At 47.2% G+C, this 18,782-nt stretch overlaps 1 protein-coding gene across 11 annotated transcripts in view; it reads left to right on the forward strand.

Moving 5' to 3' along the window:
- The window catches only part of MBNL3 (muscleblind like splicing regulator 3), a 97,648-nt gene that overhangs the window by 13,477 nt on the left and 65,389 nt on the right, over nt 1-18,782 (forward strand). The window lies entirely within an intron of this gene.

An 18,782-nucleotide genomic window follows, 5' to 3' on the forward strand; every position in this document is an offset into this window, starting at 1 on the left:
CACATGTTCAAGGGCTGTTTTGGAGCCCAGAGAATTTGATCCAGAGGCTCCTCCTAGCCTCAGTGGGGTTTTGTTTTTACAGCTCCTGTGAACCAGGAGAGTATTAATGGTTCAGCATTGCATCAGATACAGATAATTGGGATTTTGAACATCCCCCACAAACACTTAAAGAAAACACTGTGCAAATGTCTTTGAGAGCCAGTAAACACCTGTGTTGCTGCCTGAAGGTTGAATCCACAGCTAGCTGCCTCTTGGAATAAGCTGATAACAGATTAGTTGCTAATATCTCATTCGTGGGTTGATATTTCCACTGCTGCTATTGATACGTGACCAAGGTCGAGGTTTTTGAGTCACGAGGTGGAGTGCATGAGCCAAATCCCGCTCAGTCCTGATACCCTGTTTATATGATGTGTTTGGGCAAGACAGGACAAGCTGTTGTCCATCCACGTCCAGCCTGTGACTCCTGCATGTTGGCCACGCAGGGTGGGGACAGCAAGGAATAGGCCAAGTGTGACATATACTGGAATAGCCATAAGCTAGCTCTTACTTTGACCATACTGTTGCAGCAAGTCAATGGGCTCTGCCTGGTAAGGTATTGTTGGACAGTGATGTGGTAGCTGGTTGAAGTCCTTTGTCTTCAATTAGTGTCCTGTGTTGATGTCTTGTGTTTTTGCTGAAGGATGAATAAATGCTCAAGGCCAGGTTGGCTGGGGCTTTGAGCAACCTGATTTAGTGGAAGGTGTCCCTGCCCATGGCAAAGGGGTTGGAACTAGATGATTCTTAAGGTCCCTTCCAACCCAAACTATTCTATTCTATTCTAACCTTTAGATGCAGCTGGATGTATCAACGTGGCTATGGTTTTGGTGTGAGGCCAGGGGTGCATCTGAGGAAACTTTGGGGACTGTTGATTGAAGGTTCATGTCCTGTTGGATGAGCTCTAGGGAAGGAGTTCACCCTGCAGAACATAAAGCGCGTGTTTCGCATTTGCTTTTTGGCTCTTGAACGTATGTGTGTTTTTGAAGAACACGCAGTTCTGAGGGAGCCTCACATCAATAATCGTTAGTGTTTGTGCAGCATGATCAAAAGAGTCTCTTGGCTCTGCAGGCTGAAGGGGAGACTGAGCGTAGACAGGCCCACATTAGAGTCCCTGTGTGTTTGCTGTGCCCTTAAGGTAAAGGATTAAGCTTGCAGAAGAGGAACGAGGTCAGGTCTAGACCAAGAAGTAGATTCTGGAATCCAGCCAAGAGTGTAAGTAAGGTTTTTCCTGTAACAGCATCCTAGATGTGGCAGTTGTGTTGACTTAGCCGAAATGAGGCTGACATCTGTAGGTCAGGCCTGATTAAAAAGGAAGGAGGGCGGAGAATAGGTCTGTAGAGTAAAGAGGATTTAAAGATAACAGCAGGGGGAGACGCGTGGCCCTTACTTGCAGAATTTGGTTTGGCCTTGGGAATCTCACTGTGCTTGGGAGCAGGTAGAACCTGGTCCCCAGGTTTTTCGTCAGCCCCCAGGGCACTGTGGCTGCTGCTCCCTTCTTCCCCAGTTCATGGATGTCTTCTGACGGATCCCTTCCCCCCGAGTCTGACTTTTTGGATAGAAGTCTGACTTAAGCTTTCCTCTTCTGCTGTTCAAGGGAAGCCTTCCACACAAGCCTTTGGCTTGCTGTAAAACCCTGCCATGAAGACAGCACCCACCCCTCACTTTGTTGTGTTACAGGGTTAAGTGTCTGGGTCTCTTGCTTGGTACAGATGAAAGGTGTATTGCTGAGCTGTGCTGTGCTGCTGAGCATTATGTGCCAGAGGCTGCTTCAGAAAACATCTCTGTGCTCCTTTTGACCTCTGTTGTGTCTTCCTGCCCACCTTCAGTTGTGCTGGCAGCTGAGGATGCTGGTGACTCTCTCCTTGCTGAGAGAGGAGGAAAGAGGAAGATGATGGCACTTCAGAAGCAATAACCCCTGTGCTTTAGCAGAGCAGCATATTGTGTCCAAAACTGTAGTTCGTGATCACTAGCTGCTGCTTAACTTACACATTGAGCATGTTGCTCTCCTTTGTGCTTTGACACCAAGGATCCTTATCATTTGGGATGGGTGACCTGAGGCACAGAGGGATGAGGTGACACTGCAAACAGTAGCATGAAGGAGCATGCTATCGCCAGAGCCAGGAATGCAATTTAGCTATACTTCTTGCTTGGAGACCTTCAGGGGCTGGTCTCTGTTCTGGTTTTTCCACGATGATTCCTTTCAGTGGAAAAATGGCTTATTTGATTAGATGAAAACTTCTGTGGTAAAAATCTGAAAGGAAAAGGATGCTTGGCTTCTCCCTGAAGCAGGGTTTTTAGTTTCTAAATGAAAAACTTTCTTAGCATGATAAAAATAGAGAATTACTTTATGGGGAAAGTACTCACTTCCCTGCTGGCTCTGCTGGGCAGCCTTCAGCCATGAGGAAGTGGGGAAATAACCCTCAGCTCCCTTGGACTGTAACCGGCCCTGGTGGTTTTCCAGTGAAGTAACTAGAGTTACACCAGGGCTGCGTTATGCCCCTCTAAATTTAAGGGATATATGAATCCATATGAAAATTTAAATTTAAATCCTGCCAGGCACGTCTTCCCTCCTTGTAGGACATGCAGCCTGCACAGCACTGCATCATGAAGCACACACCATGTTGCATGGCGAGGTTCTTCATTTGGGTGCTCATTCCAGCTAAGCTGCTGCACTGATAGGTGTGATAACCGCTCACATCAATCCATTAATAACTTTTATACTTGGGGAAATAACAGCATAAGCACTAGTGCCCTTGCATAGAGTTCTGGGCCTCTCTGTCAGGAGACTGGCAATTATTTGATGATTTTGTAGAAAATAAATTATCTCGGCTCTCATTGTAGTCCCTAAATTCATTTTCAGCTGTGACAAGAGCCAGGATTTGAGCCTGGGTCCCCAAAAGTAAAATGCAGTTAATTAGCCCACTCCATCATGTAGCCGTTCTCAGTTAACAAAGGCAGTACGTTCAGCCAGACAGTTCTTGCTCACAAGTGATGCTAACCTTTTGAGCTGCATGTATGGCAGAGTGTGCTTGCTCAGAGCCTGAAGTCCTTGTTTGCATCCCTTTTCAGCAGTGCTTCTTAACCCCTCTGGCAGCCCCATTGTAATGCTGCCTGTCTCCAGTTGAGAGACTTCTGGCACCAGTATGTGTTTTAAGCTTTGAATGATGGTTTGTGTTACGGCAATGGCTGTGGGGTCCTACCAAGGTCAGAGTCTGCTGCAGAATAAAGGGAGGGAGGGTTTCTACCCCGAGGAGCTTGTAGCCCTCAGGGCAAATACTTGGGGTGATGTGACATTAATGTTATTAACTGTAACTTGTGGATGGGGTTCAAGCAATGTCAGAGGGGCAAAATGAGACTGCTGAAACAGCTTGATTTCTGGGCTGGAAGAAGAATGTGTGAGCCCTCGTCTTGAGTGCTGGCTTGCTGTTCCCACCGGACCAGATCTCCTTGCTGGCTGGAAGCTTGTTTGCATCAGACACTGATAAGCAAGAGCTTGGCACCAAATGCTGCTGTGGTGGATCAGGTGTGGTGAGGTGTAGTTTAAAATAAACCAGCAAGAAAGAACTGCTGTCACTGGGGGACTCTGCTGCACTGCTCCTGGCAGATCAAGGGAGGTGTTGGACATTTTTGCTTGCCATCTCCCCATTGGTTTGGTTTTAGAGGCTGGGGCAAGGCAGCATGTTTCCTGAGCAGGCCAGGCTGTTGTGAAGTTTTCCTACCTGGCTACTGACCTCAGGTAGGTCACTTAACTGTGTTCTTCTGCAAAGAGACTGCTTGTGTCAAAGTTTCTTGACGTTTGAGTCCTTTGCAGTATCATGATGTTGTACAGTTTCAAAATACTATTTTTCTTCCTTGTGCAAATATGTAAATTTCACTGTTGCCCTTGCAATGTCATAGGATTTAGTAAACTGGGGAGAGGGACAGTCCCTATTCTAGGGATAACCATTGGCTGTAGTCTGTAAGAATGTGTCTGCAGTTTGAAAAGCATGGGGCCTTATTTTCAGACCCTGTCATCTATTTAGATCCAGGCTGTTCAGTACTTGGCTGCTTCCTGAAATTTACACTCGCTGGTATTGTAATCCAGAGCTTGTGTGTGCAGGCAGTGCCATTTGGTTGAATGCAATCCTTGCACAAAAAATCATCTGTATGTAGATACTAGAATGTGAACAGTGATGGCTGTGTGAGTGGATAGTGGGTCAAGACCCCCTGAAAATAGAAACATATTGATGTTGTTAGCAAAAGCTGTGGAGCATGTTTTCCTTGAAAATTGTTATTCAATATTGTCCTTGGTGTCTTTTGAATTAAACATACCGTAAGAGTTGGTTTGCTGGAATTTTGAGTGTTCTGGAGCATTGGATATTGGGTAGTCATTATCAACAGCCAGAGAAGGTAGCATGACCTACTGAACAGACAGCAAGATGCAGAGGCACTAGCAGCAGGGAAATCTAAGACAAGAGAATGCATGGAAAAAATATGTACAAGGTAAAACTTGCGCAGCCAGCCCTTATGCAGCAAATAAAGCAAGGTCTTACTGACCTTGGCAGCTGTACAGGGCAGCCTTTGCATAAGAATGACTTGTACTTAATATGCTAGAGAAATTATTCAGGGACAAATATTCCTGTTTTCTGTGGCGCTGGGGACGCTATCTTCTTCCATCTCCAGTTGCAACACAGAAACACAAATGCATTGCAGACAAGGGAAGAGGAGCAACTGAGCCTCCTCAAGCACTTATAGTTCTGCTTCCCATGGCCTGGAGAAGGAACTGTCCTGGTGAAGCTGGACCGTTCCGGTGCCTTACAGCAGCCACCTTTGGGAGCTGGCAGTGGCTGGTTATAAAGGCAGTGTGATGGATGTCTTCCTTAATTAGTCTGTGCGGTTTGTGTCTGCTAATAAGAGATCTGCTAGACTCAGGGATCAGAGAAGTGCTTTGCTCTCCATGTCGTGCTGCGGTGAGGCAAGCAGAGGGACCTAGACCTGCAGGCTGGTTAAATGCCGGGAGATACTGAGCTGGTAAGGCTTTGCTTTCCCTGATAGACCCATCAGCATTTCCTGTGCCCCAGTGCTTGCATGCAGCTCTTGGACAGGCCAAGCCCAGCTCGCCCGCTGCTCAGCGTGGGCAGGAGTTACGATGGAGCCTATACGTCGTGGCTCCCCGCATCAGAGCCCGGTCCCCTTCCAGCCAAGATGGAGCTGGGACAGATGGATGGCAAGCTGGCTGGAGTCTCCGCTCCCCATGACCTGGGGCCAGGCCAGTCCCTGTGGCACCACCGGGGCCAGGTCTGCGCCTGCGCATCTCTGCTGGTGGTGTTGCTTACTAAACCTTGCTACTTACTCAGTACCACTGTTTTTCATGGGTTTTTCTTTCTCTTCCTCTCCCATGGGGAGAGATCAGTCCCATAAACATCCATGTTCAAGAGCAAAGGTATCTTGAGAGTTTTGGCCGAGCAAGGTCTCCAAGGTCTTTCTATCAGGAGAGGGCCAGAGACGGTGTTTGTTGATACTGATCATGGGAAATGTAATTAATGTGGGTATAAAGTGTTAAATGTTAAATTAAAATAGGAGATTTAAAAGCAGTCAATAGATCAATTCCAAGGCTGGGATGAAATGCTCAGACGTTCAAACAATAATCAGATTTCCAATAAAATCTCCACTGTGTGTAATTAAAGGGGTTGAAATATTAAATCAGGTGTTAAGGGAGTGATATTTAGATGATGTTGAAAAAAAAAGATCCAGGCAAAAAGAGCCCTCCTGTCTGCAGCCAAAGCCTCTGGCTGGGCAGAAATGTTGCGGAGCTTGGGGGATATACTGAACTAGCAACTAAAACCCCAAAAAGAGGAGAATGATGTGAAAATGGAAAAATCCATGCTGCAGTGCTGAACATCTGCCTGGATGAAGACGAGACCATTTGGACCTCATAGCTCCCTTGTAGCCTGATAGCACTTCTAAGACCTTGGTCCATCCATGTGTGCAGGCATCTACACTCAGGGTCCTCTTGTTGGCGAGTCAGCCTTCCAGAGCAGTGAGGACAGGATGTTAAAACCAACCCCAGCAGAAGTACTGCCATACAAAAGACTTCCCAAGAGTTAAAAATACTAATTACTGACTGCCACCATGTTTCAGTGATACCCAGCTAGTCAATAAGAGCAAAGGCATGCAATTGATGTTTTGTTAAGAGGTAGAGTAGCAGTTAAGGAGAGGGGTAAAGTTAGGCTCAGCACTACTGCCAGTGGGATATATGGGGTGTCCTAGGGCATGTGGCATTTCCAGGACATTTCTTTGAAGTTTGTGTTTTTCCGTTGCCCTATAATCCATAAAGAAATAAGCAGAAAAAGCTCCAGAGTAGCAACTCCCTACTTAAACTGGCCTATGAGTAATGATACCAAACAAGTTCTGCTTTAGGGGCAGCATCAGGCTTTGCTCTTCCAGCCAGCTTAATTTTCTGATGCTGCGAGCTGTGCAGGAGGCTGTAGGAAGCATCCATTCCCCGAATATGTATCTTTGCTGTCATCCCTAAAGGTATAATTCAGAATATGGGACAGACATAGTATTTACTGCAGGCACTGCACCTGTCAAGGTAGCATTACCATGGGATGGAGGGTAAAAAACACTTCTCTGCTAGCTGAGATGAATAAACTGGCTCATTAGCTCTGGGCACTTATTTGCTAACCTTGTCCTGTACCTGTGATGTGATTAGCTGTGAAGATGTAGCTGTAAGGCTCTCCAGAGCCTTGAAAGACACATGTTTTAAGAGTATGTTCTCATTTTGTTTTATAATCCCGGTGGCAGCCTCTGCTGTGTAGTTCCTGAGGTTTAAATGCTGATTAAGTTAATGGACTGTAATGTAACCCCACCCAGTTGGTCATCAGTCCCTTAAAAATGCCTTGTGATTGTGATCATTATTGCTTAATTGCAAGCCCTACCTTGCCCATGGATTGAGCCAGGCTCGAGTTTACCTTGCTCCTTGCAGAGTGGAGGGTGAAGAGTGAGCAGGGAGGTGTCTGCAGAGGAGCACTCTCTTGGAGCTTTTATATAAAGGTCTCTAAAATTTCCACCGTGGCATAGCTGGGCAGAGGTAATCTGATCTTTGGAAAAGTGCCTTTGTGCTGTAGCTTACAGAAGAGCTTCTTTATTAACAAAGCCTGAATGCGGGTTAGTTAAATTGTAGCCCTTGTATTCAGGGTCACTGTTAATTTTTTTAATTGCAAGCTTTCTCCCAAGTCTGGGGTTGCAAATGAGACTTGCTGCGTCGAGCTCCCAGAAAGGGTTGGAAATTGTGGCATTTCATCCCACGATTGCTCTGTGTCACCCTGACCCTCCCCTTTATCTAAAACAAGCTTTGTAAACTGCCATACATAGATTTTAACTTCATTGCTGATACTAGAAGTCCCTCAAAAGATGTGTCTGGGAAGAGACCGATGCTCATTCTGCAGCATATCATAAGACCAACCAGGGGGAAGGCAGGGAGATAGGAGCGTGATTGTGGCCAAGGCCACCAAAGGAGATCTTCCTCCTTCACGTGAGGCATGGTAGAGCTGTGGAGGTCCTTGCCAAAAGGTGTTGTGGGCACATGAAGCTTGCGCAAGTGTTGAGGAGATTGGGCAAGTACTAAGTGAGGAGTTCGTTGGGGATTAGTGAGCAGGCAAACTACAGCAGGCTCAGGAAGTCCTCAGAGTTAGAAATAGTGGGAGGCTGGAAAGCATCAGGGTGGGAGATTGTGTATGTCTGCCTTGCTGTTACTCTTGGGCGTCTGTGGATGCTGCTGGCTCCTTGTCTCCAGATGGGCTCCAGCTGGAAGGAGGGTCGTTCCTCCTGCTGCTTGTCAGGCTTGCCCTCTCTGCTCACACCTGCCTGCGGATGGGAGCAGAGGAAGGACTCACAGGCAATGTACACTCTGAAAGGCTGTTTGAGGACTTGCATGCTGGAGGGCAAGTCCAGCCTCCCATGACTGCCTGTCAAGGAGCAGTTTTTTGTCCTCCCTGAACCATTCCTGTGGTTCTGGTTCCAGTCTGCTGGGTTGTTTCCACCTACATCTTCAGCACAAGCAGGAGACCTGCAGCTGTGGGCAGCACAGGAAAGGTGAAAGGGTGCTTTACACCTAGTCCTGCACACTTTCCTCTTACTTAGCCTTCCCTTACTCCTTTCCTAGAGATAATACCAAGGAGCAGAGCAGAAATGCTAGTGTCCAGTCTTCTTGGATGCCTTGATGCTCCCTAAACTATATCCCCACCAGATACGCTGCTGGGTTAACTCTGTCCTTGCAGATTTTAAGGTGAAGATCCTTGCAGTCTCATTCCTAGCGGGCAGAGTTGGCTGCTCCTGCACTTTAGGCTCTGGTGATCCTGGCAGAGCAATGTGTGCATGGTGCCTGTGTCAAGTCCCAGTCCTGTATTTCCTGACCTGAATGCATGGAACAGCTTGTTCTTTGCTGTCTGTTAACCCTTACAAAGATGCTTCATCTTGTTCTCCTTTGTTCTGTGTTGGCTATGCTCGGCAGGGTCAGCTCTGTGCTTTGGGTTTAGGGGCAGAGCCTGTGAGGGAGTTAATTGCTGAGTGATGATGGCTCTCCCCAGCTGAAGATCTGCTCCCATGAGCTATTTAAGCCTCTGTTTCTTGTATCTCTATGCCAATCAGATTAGCTGGTGCCAGGAAACAGACCATGGCCTGCTTGCTCTTGAATGCACTCTTTTTCCTCCTTACCTGTTTATCCCAGTCAAGCCACTTCCCGCTCTGTCAGGGTTCTTTTATTTAGCTTTGTTCCTTTTCATTTTCACAGCCTTACTCTGGCCCATCTCTTCTCTCCCCGAGGCAGTCTTGCTGGGTTTTGACACCCAGCCTTAACAACAGAGTAAATCCTGTTCCCTGTCGTACTGCTGGCTGCTCCCTTTGCAGTGCTGTGTGCCCCCATGCGCTGCTGCATCAGGCTTTTCTTGCTCTTGATTCCCTCCACAATGCTTACCCTGTTGTAACTTGGATTCCCTTTAATGTGCAGAATTAGAGAGATCTCCAGTTCAGCAGTGCCGCTGAAGGCACTCTTCCCAGGAAAGAAAGGGAAACAGGCTAAGAGCTGCTCAGCTGCAACCAGTCCCTGAGGCTGCTGCTGCCCCGGCTGTCCGTGTGCCCCCAGGCATTGCTCTGCTCTTCTCCCAGCCGGACCCTTCCACTCTCTTGTTGCTGATTTTGACAAGGGATTCGCTGTTGCAAAAATAAGCTCAAAAGCCCCTCAAGCTCACAGGACCAAGAGTTCCAGCCTGGCCATGTGTGCCAAAACAGGCCCATCCCCTGCCTATTGCAAGGCCCCACCTTTATCCTTATTCTAAAAATAAAATGCAAGGACATTCCTTCCTAGTTACTCTGTTCTGTTATTCTGACCTCATTAGACTTTCCCAATAGAAAATTTCATTGAAGTCCTCTATTAGTGGTGAAAACAAACAAGACCATTGGACTTCCTCTGGAAAAAATGCATCTACATCACAGGGAATTGCAGGGAGCCAAATTTCCACTGCTAAGTTTGTGCTGTATGCATGTGTTCCCTCATACACATTTAGTAAACAAAGTTGTCTTCACACTTAGAAGAATTTAAAACAGTTTATCCTTTATATCTCAACTGATTTCCCTCCCCAATTTGAAATAAATTGCTTCTGTAATGTTATAAGGAGCAAAGTGCTGTTAGCTGGGGTTGCAAGAACAGCCACTTTTTTCCAGACCCCCCGAGTTAAATATATTTTGAGGCTTATGTATGTGCATGTACATAGGAATGATAGCCAGGTGATGGATTGCTAAGCCACATCATAAATTCAGTTTGTCAGACACCTTTGATTACCTCCTCTGCACTCTGCCCGTAATCATTCTCCTTCAAACATCCTTCTAATGCTCTTAACAGCAGCCAATTAAAACAAAGACTCCAGCTGCCATCTATCCCCTCTGCCATCACCCAAACTCCTTCCCTTGGGTGGGGGGAAATAAGTGCATTGATGTATGGTGGTTCAGAGTGCACACTCAAGGTTTGAGGGAATATATCCCTCTGGTTTTTTTGCTTGCTGCTTTAAAAGTCAGCCTGGACAGACACCCAACCAGGCAGGGGTGGGTGCTTGTGTGTTTGCATGTTGGTGACCATGAGTGGCTGGGGGCTGCAGCATGGTGGCAGGAAGGGTGGGGCACATGGAAGGCACTGCTCATCTGTACATCTGCCCTAGCTAGCTAGAGTCCACCTTCTCAGGCTCTTGGTTTTGATTCAGTAGTTTCATGCTGAGTCAGATGCTTTCTGGAAGAAAAGCATGCCATGGTCCTTAAGTGGGAAATTGGAAGTAATTCAGTTCACTAAGACTTCCACAGGGGAGAGAAGTTGGAGGCTGTTGTGTTGCAGATGCAGGAAGGTAAGGAGAGAATCGAAGATCTGAGGACTTCAGTTGGTGTCCGTGACTCAGGCATCTCAGGGAAAACAGAGGATGTTCAGTCCCTGAAAAGTTGATTCATCCACCTGGCAGTGAGATGAAGAACAATGAATAACAGGTTTTGGGGTGTGTGGAAGGCAGGAGAGGCCAACACACTAACTCTGAATGGCTTGGGAAGTGCCTCAAGGGCGACTTTGACTTCCTCTTGCCTTTTTCAGGACTTAGCTGTGTTGGCTCCTCTCCGCACGCATCCCTGACCCCTCTGTGTCCCACAGGCGCACAAGGCAGACAAGCCCTGGCCACTAGCTGAGCGGGTGGCACTTCATGCCAAAGTACGCTGCCAAAACCAGCCCTTACGCCTTCCAGGTGCCTCTTGGCTCAGCTGCTCCCCTGCATGTACTACAGCAGTGCTTCCTTTCCATGCTGGGAGGGTGCTTATTGCTGCGCAAGCAAGATTGGAGTTGTTGGACATGCCTTTCATCCTGTTGCAGCCTGCTGGATTAATAGGGCAGATATGTGTGTGTGTGCATGCTTTCAGCTCCCCTTCCTGTATCCTATATTATACTGTAATGGCTGTGGGGTCTGAGACATATCTATTCATCTAGTACTTACAGAGCCTTTACCATAGTAGTTATTTGTGGCGCCCATGGCTGTAGCAGGGTTTGAGCCCCCGTTTCCAGGGTCCCAGTCTGGCACTTACAGACTAGAGCATCTTTCCTGTCTAAGAAGTGACCTGCAGTGACTACCTGCATGACGATAATGCCTTTGGGCTTTGGGACTAGGCTGCTCTGGATTTTCACTGGCATATGGAAGTAGAAAATACAGTCTCAGTTGTCACTATTTCCTGATTTCCTGCATGTTCTAACTTCTTTTAATCCTGAAAGAAATTATCCTAAATACACTGGATGCTTTTTCAGTCTCCTTCTGTCATCATGTATTTGATTTGCAACCTGAGGATGCTGTTAGAGGTCTGAGTTGAGGAATAAGTCAAGGCTTCCCCTTTCCCGAGTCCTGAGTTGTTTCACAAATGTTTCTTGAGTACCCTTATGCATGGTATGCCCTTCCGCGTAGCCCATAAATGATAGGTGTTTTCGTTATTGTGCGTAAGTCCTCATTTTTAACACATCATGTAATTCAGATGGACTTGAATGTAGCAGCATAAAGACTTTGGAGGCCTGCCCTGTGCGAAGGGGAAAATTACTGTCTGGCCCAGAGCGGTGGCTTTGTGATGACTGCATTGTGTTCTTGTGTTCTGTGTTTGTACCAAACTGGTTTGCTGCCAAGTTACTTATGGCTTATCCAAGTGCTCAGTACAAAGAATGTTAAAAGAAAAACTATTTTTGTTTTCTGTGAATTCTTCCAGCTGAGAAAGAATTCAAACCACTGTCCCAATGCTGTCTCCTCTTTCTGCAGGCCTGTGGTCACCAGGTAGGACAACTAACACATGAATGCATGAAACTACAGTGTGTGTACAGGAGCACATATGTGCTTTGAGGAGATGCAGTATGGGACCCGAATGGAAAATGCCTTTCTGTTAGAGAAAATCTGTCTCCTCGAGCAGCAGGCTCTGTGATTGAGAAGTCTGGAGTGGGAATTTTCCAGGCACAAGTACATGCGCATGGGCAGAGGCACCTATGAAGCACCAGACCTGGGCAGGTCTCCTCTGCGTATGCAGCAAGTCTGATACCTCCCAAAAGCCCCAGGCCTCCTCTGCAGCATGGTGAATGGCTGAGCTGGGCTCCTGTTTCAGTATTTCTTCTGCTTAATGGAGTATATTGCCTGGCTTGAGGGCTATGGCCATGCTTGGAGCTTAGTAGAGGCCCGTAGGTTGTTCCTGCCAGCAGAATCCCACACAGGCCAGTTGGGTAAAGGCATTCCCTCCCCTCAGCTGTCCCCATCGGCCTGCCCAAACACACAGAGACACTTATCTGATTGGCAAGGACCTTGGGGGTTTCTTGAACACTGAGTAGGATAATCAGATAGATTGTGGGATACATCTGCTTGATCCTATTTCTTACGATTACGTGGTGGGGAACAAGCCTTAATGAGCCTTGGCCTTTCCTGTCTCCTCTGTAAATTTGTTTGACTCAATTGAGCTCTCTTTGTGTGAGACAGCTCGCTTTGTGCTTGGAGATGGAAGCATCCACCTCTGAAGCTGGCTGTGCTTTGAGACGGGGTTTGGATTAGCTGACCTCCAGAGATTCCTGCCAACTTTTTTTTTTTTCTTTTTTTTTCCTTTTGTGTTTGCAGCTGGTGTAATTGTGGTCCTAACCCCTCCCAAGTGGTGCTGGCACTGGAGGGGATTTTAGCACTGCTTCACAGCAGTGCAGTAGCTGCTTTTGCAACACAGAGGAAATGCTTCTTTCGGGTTAGCTCTAACGTGGCTCCCTGGCCCTTGGCACTGGGAAACTGCTTCCCATAGGAGGCTAGAAGGGATTTGCCAGGTGGGTTCCAATAGAAAGGAGCATCCTTCTCTGTGTATCTGTGGCTGGGGAGTGATGGGCACTGTGCTGGAGCCTGGCTCAAGCAAAACTCCCGCTTGGCTGCCTGATCAGCAGAGCATCCCCCAGGAATGCCCATATCCCACAGACGTGGGATCACAGTGCATCACCATCACTTCTAGCAGAGAGCTGTAGTAGGAAAGGGGTCTTGTCCTCTAACTGGTCCCAAATAAGCTGACGGCAGGAATTCAAAAGCCCAAAAGAACAAAAATGCGCACATGTGGTTATTCTAACAACAAATCTATTCAGCGAAACAGAGGGAAGTTCCCTTTGAAGCACTGCACCGCATGCTGCCCTGGAACACCCTATGGAAAGGTATTTGTTCTGCTGAGGCACGTGTGTGGGTCCAACACAGCAGCTTCTGTGACTTTGTTCAAAGACAAACAAATAAACAAAAAAGCTCTTTAAATTGCAATGTTTTTGTAATGCATTTTTGGCTTAGAAATCCCCAGCAGATAGTGGCAAATAGCACCCCGCCCTTTGCCTGTGGAAGCGTTTTGGAGAAGAGCTAATCCCAGAGGAGAGAAGGGGAGAGGAGTTCTTTGAACTTTGGTGGACAAGAGGTGGTGGAAGTTGATGAAGGAGGAAAACAGATTGTGAAGATTTCAGGTGGCTGAGGGAATAGGAGCACCGCAGTCCATGGTGAAGAATGGTAGATTTCAGAAACAAAGGGATTTGGTTTTTTTTCCAAATATTTCCTTAAACTTAGCATTTATTTTTCCTGTGATTGTTTGCTGCAGGGTGTAAATGTGGAGAATTGTATGTACGCAAGGGAGGATAAAGTTCCCCAAGTTTATTTGTACTTTTTTTTTTTCTCTGCCGTGAAGGGCTTCCTTCACTCACAGTGCTTTATTTTATTGTTTTTATCTTTTTTCTTTTCTTTTTTTTTTTTTCCCCCCCCTTGGTTCCTCAGCTGCTACCTCTCCAGGTAAGAAAGGTGCCTAGGTCATGCCAGGGCAGTTAAGAGCAGTGGGGAGAGCCCAGAGACGAGTGATGGACGATCCATTTTCCCAAGGATGGCAGCACTGCTGTCCCTGCAGAGCACCACAGCTATCTTCTGGAGTGCCATAAATCCAGGAGCTTTAGCAAGCTTGGCAAGCTTCCTAAGAGGTAGGATGCAGTATGGGCAGCCTTCCCCGCTGAGAAGCAGGAGGATTTTTCTTGTGCTGCTCTTCCCATAGAGGTCACAACCAGTAACCCACACTCTGCGAAGTCACTCTAAGCCAGTGGCATGAGCAAGTGTGGGGGAAGGACGAGTAGTAGTGGCTCCTTCAGCACAGAAGTGTGTGGTGTTTGCATGCCCAAACATCTGCCTTGTGCATGCAGCCACTTCTGTAGTGGGCTTGTGTCCTGCCCGCGAGGCTTTTCCATTGCAGCAGTATCGGAGGGTTGTTCTAGTTGCACGTGTGGCTTTTGGGTTCTGCCGTCCTCTTCTGAACAGACGGCACTCGGGGCTGAGTTGACTCTTTGGCACACGGTGTGATCCCTGGTGATTCACAGCCCCCAACATCTGCGATTAGACCTTGAACAGAAACTTTTCATGCATGGCCATGGTAGAGGAAACCTGCTCCTTTTCTGAGTAACTGGTAGAACAACAAAAGAAGGTTTATTTTCTTCTAGCTGTAAAGGTCTACCTTAAATTAAGTAAACTGTTCCCCGAGGGACAAAGTGTCCAGGTACAGAATGTTCACAAAGGAAATATTCAAAGTGTCTACCGCATCCCCAAAGTGTTTGCTTTAGAGTATGAGGGCCAGAGCAAAAAATAGAATGTTATTTTCTAATTTGAAAGCAAAAATACCTCTTGCAGGCAGCAGAAAATAAATTTACCTTCTTTGGGCTTCTTTGGCCCGTTAAGTGCACAGGCGATGAGAAGCTATGGAGAAGCTGCCATTTACAGAGATGGCTCCTGTCCCAAGTGCACAGCCTGTATGAGCGTGGGGGGTGGGGGCCGGCCCACGTTGGAGGCAGCCCCGCTGCGTGCAAACTGTCGGTGTTGCAACAGCAGAGGAATTTGAGTCTATAGGAGTCTGAGTGCTGCTGGGTTTTAATGTGATATAGGGTAAGAACCTTGCTAATCGGGACTTCAGCAATGGAGGATCCAGGCCTTGACCTTATGGGTGTTATTTTTGTGGTTTCTTTTGCCGTTTTAGAGCACTTTTGAACTAGTACCAAGCAAAACAGAGCTGCCCTGTGATCCTATCATGGCTCCACCTAACTTGCCATGGGCTTTTCTGAGGCACAAAATGAGCTTCTCTAATGTCAGCTAACTCAACTAATGTCATTGTGTTCCTGGCTCGATGGGTCCTAGATGAAGATTTTTATTTTTATTTTTTTTCCCCTCCTCACCGACTCTGAAAGCTCCCCGCAAGTATGGGTTATCTTATCTCATGCATCACTGCCAATAAATGTGCCAGTATAGTATTCCCCAGTAAAATCTTGCCCTTGACTACACCTTTTTGGTTCCTTTGAATAGTAAAGGATGTAGCTTCATGTATTCTTCTTTATTACTGCTGTGAAAGTGCAGGAGAAAGAAAGGACAGGGGAAGATGCTCAGACTTGGTTTTCCATGGGAATGTGAAAATGCTGTTGGATGGGTGGTGGTATTCTCTTAAAAACTTTTGTTTCGCTTTCAGAACAGAACAGTTCAATGTGCTATTTTCATTGTTCCCGTTTCTCTTTGTCATGCAGTGTTTCCAGGAACACAGCATTTATTTGGATGATTATTTGATAGTGGAAACATCTCTCTGCTGTTTGAGTGAGGAGTTCCCCATTCTGAGTTATCGAGGAGAGGGTGATGGGTGCAGCAAGCTTTTCCATACCCATTAAGGTGCAATGAAAAGCTAAGGTTACAGAATAGTCTCAGAGGTGCAAGGACTGATGAGTGAGAGTGTCATTTGTGCTACCAGCTGAATTTAGCGCTTTGAGGAAAGGCCATTAAAAAAAAGTGGGTTTTTGGCTCCAACAATATCTAGACACTCAGAGAACATTAATAGTTCAGGGGTGGGATGTGAGTTGTAGTGGAATTGTCGAAAGATTTGAGGTCTGAAGTTTGCAAGCTTAAGAGCACGGTTTCTCTATTGCTGTGCCTCCAGGGTGTCCATCCATTCACGTTGGCTGGGTCTGAGCTTTCACTGACCATAACTTGCAAAACTAGGTAAAGCATGCTGCAGCCTGGCAGTATAGGGCTGAGCTCGGACTCAGGAGAGTGGGTCCTCGGTTCCTCTGTCATGTGCTGGTGGTTCGTGTTGAGGAGAGGAGCATGGACAGCATCACATATGCTAAAGAAAGGGCACAGCTGGAGCTTGGCTTTGGGAAAGCTCCAGCGTCCCCTCGCTGTCCACACTCCCTGTTCCACTTCAGGTGAAGGGGAATAGCTGCTGTTCTCGCTCACCAGGACTGTCAGTTAGGGACAACACCACTGTATTGGGTGTGGCTGAGATGGAGTTAATACCACAGACAACAGCACTTTTTCTTCTCATCTGAGCAGTCGTGACCCAGAGATCCTTGAGGAACAATAAATAAGGAACCCACCTTGCTAGTTCTGAGTAATTTTTTTCCTCTCCAGAACCCCCCCCCCAACTCTTTTAAATAGCATCATTTACACTTGGGAGCTGCTTGAATCCACCCTGTCACATAAATTACCATCTCTGAACTCGGCTGTCAGGAAGCATCCTCATGAGTTGACATCCATGGGGGGTGTCAGTGGAAGGGGATCGGTTTCGTGGAAAGCAGGAGGAATTCAAGTGTCAAGTGAATACGCTTGTCCTCATGTTACCTCAAGCAGCGAGGGCATCTCACTCCTGCCAGAGGCAAGCCCCAGTGTGACCTTTGCTCCTCAGACTGCCCTTGTTTCCCTTCACTTCAGTAGCTGCAAGGCTGGGTCTGACATGTGGAGCAAGCCCCATCCTCCTGCATCTCAGGCAATTAGAACCTGGCCCAGCAAGTGGCCCTGGAGCAGGGGCTTCAGGGATGTTATAGTTTCCTTAGAGGGATAAAGGCCACAGGCTTCTCTCTCTGCTCTGCTGCTTTTGCCAGCTTTGATGCTGCTGCTGTTGAAACGACATTGGCCCATCTGGTAGCGGAGGAGATGAGCTCTGCCAGACGATCTGGCTGGCTGGGAGGGGTTCAAAAGGCAGCACCTAGCCTTTGTTGTATTTCCTGCACGCTAATGAAGCCTGTGTTTTCTGGAACTGCTTTTTATCCTTGTTGTATGTTGGTTTTGGCGTGGATGCTTTTATTCCTCCCATTTGTGGGAGAACAAAGTGAATAAAATGCCAGTTTCCCCCCCCCCCCCCCCCCTGTCGTCCCGTTCTCCCCCCTCTTCCGCCCCCCCAAAAAGCGTAATACAAGGGAATTGTAAGGATGCATCATAGTGAAAATGGTTACAGTTATTTGCTGCCAGGAGTTGAAACATGGAGAACTGAAGCTTTATAGTGTCAGTGGCAGGTTCCTGTCTGATGTGTGTTATCCTTTGGTGGCGTGCATGGGAGCCTCGCTGCAGCAGTATACAGCACTCGGTGTGATGTCACCCCTGCATGCACGTGTTTTCAGCTTTCCCGGTGGCCACATGGAGAGGGAATTTGCAGCAACCCAAACACTGACAGAACTGTATTTGTTGACTTGCAGAAAAGCATAACTCGTGCTCCTCTGGGCTGTGATCACGTAAGCCAAAATGCGATGACTGCTGCCTGTGCTTGCTGGCCTCCCAGCCCTGATAAACCTGTGAAGCAGATTCATTTATTTGGGCCCTGATTCAGCAAAGTACTTAAGTACATGCTTCAGGTTTTCTTCTTGCCAGTAAGATTGTTGGCATGCTTAAAGTTAAGCGTGTGCTTAAGTGCTCTCCTGAGTGCACAGCAAACAAATGGTGGGGGCAGTGTGTGCTGCTGCTGTGCTCTGCTGGTTGGCACACAGGCTGCAGAATTGAGGCCCCCAATATTAAAAATTTATTTATTTATTTGGCTCCCCCCCAGTACAGGAGCCCTAGTCCCAGGGTCTGAGATGATAGTGTGTCCTTCTGCAGGAAGGTGGGTTGTGCCCGTAGCACAGAATATTCCTCGTGTCTCGCTCTTGCGTGTTGATCGGATGAGTGTGCCCTTCTGCAGGGTGTGGGGCAGGGGGTCTCAGTTCCCATCAGCAGGACAATGGGAAGTATTTCTTCAGAGTTTACTGTTTGTTTTTTTTCCCCCTGAAGAATTGTAAAAGCAAAAATGTCAACCATGTTACATGTATCTGAATGTCTTGATATTTGTAGTTTAATGTTTTGTAGGATTCATTTGACTTATCTTCCATTAACATGATTCCCTTCATCTTGACTGAGCAGCTTAGTGCAGGCATGTACCTGTGTGTCTGTGTATCATGTGTGTGCTCCTGAGCTACATGGGTGAGAGCAAGATGAACATTTGGTTTGCTACATTCTTTGGAATTTCTCAAGGTAGAAGGGCTGGGAAGTGGCAGATGTTACTACGCTGGGTACATCCTGGTGTAACTGTGTGTTAAGTTCAGACCCACCATATTCAGGCCCCAGCGTTAACAGACCCTCACTTCCCTGGGAGTCTGAAGCTGTGGAATAGGTACTTAATCCACAAGATGGTTGTATTTCAGTCTGCTCAGAGCAGCTTCTGAGAGAGCATTCTTTCTAATCCCCACCCATATCTGACCTGTTCTAGCTCGTTTTTAAAAGCTGCACCCAGCCAGGCCCTAGATCCCTGCAGAAGGTTTCTGCACATCTTTTCCTGCTTGCTGAGCTCATTTGAACAGGGAACCCACACATCAGTGAATGGGATTCCTGTATAAATTTGCCTCATTTGCAAAATTGGAATTGATTTAGAGCATCTCCGATCCTTACGAAACC

This window comes from Aquila chrysaetos, chromosome 21 (genome assembly GCF_900496995.4).
Source record: "Aquila chrysaetos chrysaetos chromosome 21, bAquChr1.4, whole genome shotgun sequence".
NCBI classification, from domain to species: Eukaryota; Metazoa; Chordata; class Aves; order Accipitriformes; family Accipitridae; genus Aquila; species Aquila chrysaetos.